Genomic DNA, 3,022 nt, shown 5'->3' with positions numbered 1-3,022 from the left:
CTGGATCTGAATTATATTTAGCCCTCGCCCAACACCCACGTGTAGTTAATCACACTCAGGCTTTATCTTTCTCAAACTCAGCTTACGTTTCTAAATCTACCAGGAGAACTTTCCTTTTTTTACATTAGCATTCGTTGTGCATCTCAAGTTTGTTTGGGCATTTGACCTGGTCAGATTGCCCACCCCTCCTGCCCACTGTGCAGTGTCTGTGACCGCTCCGGTTCGTCGTGTTTGGAGTAAGTGATAAGTGTGCACTTTGGCTACACCATGGACGTCCATACCCCCCAGGTGTTGTCCGTTACCTACTGCTCATGAGTCCCTCCGCCCCTGGGATCTGTGATATTGGATTAAACTATTCATTCAATCCCATCGTGCGTGCTCTGTCTCCTGAGCTCTGTCCCTGGGTCTCAGTCATCCCCCACGTCCTTTCCTAACTCTGATTTCCCAGCCACCCTTCCTCTTTGCGGGAATCCACAGTGAGCATGCGCAGCAACATCGTGTCACGTACGGTGGAGAACACAGGCGACCACACTGCCTCCTGACCAGGGTCGTGGCTTCATGTGTCTCTCCGTGATCGGAGCTGCTTCCCGACTCTCCCGCTACATATCCGTCCATTTGTTCTTCTAATTAATACCTATAAATGCTACAACTCTGTCTTTGAGGGACAGGGGTCTCTTTGTCACACTTGGAGGTCAAAGTTAAACATAACTTGGTTTTGGAAGAGACTGGAGCTACAGAATGAAATTTAAAATATACATTTAACTGCATGCAACTAATTAAAATAGTTTCAGAAGTCAGATTTTATTTTTAGTCGAAGCATTACTAGGCTGAAGCTTTATCGGTTCTATGCAGCACAGCCTAACCGAAAGCTTCAATACATTGTGCTAACTATTCACGACACAGCCTTTTTTTCCTTCTAACAATCCAGACTCACAGTCCTGACTCCTGTCTCTAGAACCCAACCCTGCATTAATCTGAAGTCTGATACATTCATTATTGTTCGTTTTTCACTCTTTTTACTCTTTGACTTGGGGTGGGGGCTCGCCACCCAGCCCTCAAATAAATTACACATGGAGTCTTATTCCTTCTTATGAATGCCTGGCCTTAGCTTGGCTGGCTCCTAGCCAGTTTTTCTTCATTTAAATTATCCCGTCTATCTTTTGCCTCTGGACTTTTATCTTTCTCTATTTCTCTCTCTCTTTATCTCTCTCTCTCGTTTTGTTTTTGTTTTTGTTTTTTTTTTGAGACAGGGTTTCTCTGTAGCTATGGAACCTGTCCTGGAACTAGCTCTATAGACCAGGTTGGCCTCAGACTCACAGAGATCCGCCTGCCTCTGCCTCCCGAATGCTGGGATTAAAGGTGTGCGCCACCACCACCCAGCTGTGTCTCTTATTTTCACTCTTATCCCATGGCTGGCTGGGTGACTGGGTGGCTGGCCGCTAGTTTCCTCCTCTCCTTGTTCTCGCTCCTCCTCCTCCTCCCGAATTTCTCCTTCTATTTATTCTCTCTCTGCCAGCCCTGTCTATCCTTTCTCCTGCCTTGCTATTGGACATTCAACTCTTTATTAGACCAATTAGGTGTTTTAGACAGGCAGAGAATCACAGTTTCACAGAGCAAAACAAATGTAACATAAAAGAATGCAACACATCTTTGCATCATTAAAACAAATGCTCCACAGCATAAACAAATGTAACACATCTTAAAATCATATTCTACAACAATTAATAAGAAATATTATTGATTAACAATTGCACAAGTTACCTTCCTAACACTGCATCTGGCTTGTTATTATTTTTATTTATTTTTATGTGTGTGATCCCAGAGGCTGACATTAGTGGTCTTTTTCTACTGCTGTCTGCGTTATCATTATAGTTGTTGGTGAGTTGTTTTATCTTGTTTTTGGCAGGGTTTCCTATGTAGCCCTGGCTGACCTGGAACTCACTCTGCAGACCAGGCTGACCTCAGACTCACAGATCTACCTACATCTGTCTCCCAAATGCTGAAGTTGCTGGTGGCTAGCACGATATAGCACCACGGCCAGATTCCACCTTAGTTTTTGAGACAGTCTCTCACTTAACCTGGTGCTTATTGGCTGGCTGGACTGACTCGTCAGCAAGCTCTGGGGAATCTACTTGGCTCCACCCCAGTACTTCACTTTAGGATTACAGGCAGGGTCCCCAGCTCTTAAGGGGGTGCTGAGGACACAGGCTCAGGTCCTCATGCTGGTCCAGCGAGTGCTCTACCCGCTGAGCACCTCCCCAGCTCCTTGTATGTTTAGATGTCATTTGATGATGATGATGGTGATGATGGTGGTGGGAGCCCTATGTGCCACAGGACCAGTGTCTCTTCAGAGTCGGTTCTCCCCTCCCACTGATCTCTAGATTTACAAAACAAGCACCTACATTCCTACATTCACTGACTGAACTAGGTCCCCTTTATTTTGTGAAACAAGGTTGTCCTGCATTCCAGACTGGCCTTGAACTCAATATGTATCAGAGAAAGATCTAGAACTTCTAATCCTCCTGCCTGCACATCCTGAGTGGATATCATAGGTGTACGTATTGATGGAGTGGGAAGTGGGGAAATGCAAGCCCTATTTGTTAGACAAGCACAGCTAAGTTACATTCTCCCCGACATCTGCCTTTTAGCGTGTGTGTGACGGGGTGAGGGGGGTGAGCACGTGTATGCCTTGCGGTGGCGGGGGATGCAGACACACAACTCACGGCACGTATACCTTTCCACCTAAGACAGGGTCTTTTCACCATTGACAATACCAGACTAGCTGGCCTGGGAGTTTCTGGGGATTCCCCTGCCTCTGATCTCTCCACAGGGGTGGGCTAGGATTACTGGTGTTTCTGTTTCTGTGTCTCATCTCACATGGGTTCTGGAGATAAGAACTCAGTTCGTCAGGCTTTCGTGGCAAGAGCTTTTATCCACCGAGCCACACCCCCAGCACCACATCTGCCTTTGCTTTTGTGTTTTTGTTTTTGAGACAAGGTTTCTATTGGCTGTCCTGGAACTC

This window comes from Microtus ochrogaster, linkage group LG8 (assembly GCF_000317375.1).
Source record: "Microtus ochrogaster isolate Prairie Vole_2 linkage group LG8, MicOch1.0, whole genome shotgun sequence".
NCBI classification, from domain to species: domain Eukaryota; kingdom Metazoa; phylum Chordata; class Mammalia; order Rodentia; family Cricetidae; genus Microtus; species Microtus ochrogaster.
The sequence above is the reverse complement of the archived record's forward strand: the minus strand, read 5'-3'. Positions refer to the sequence as shown.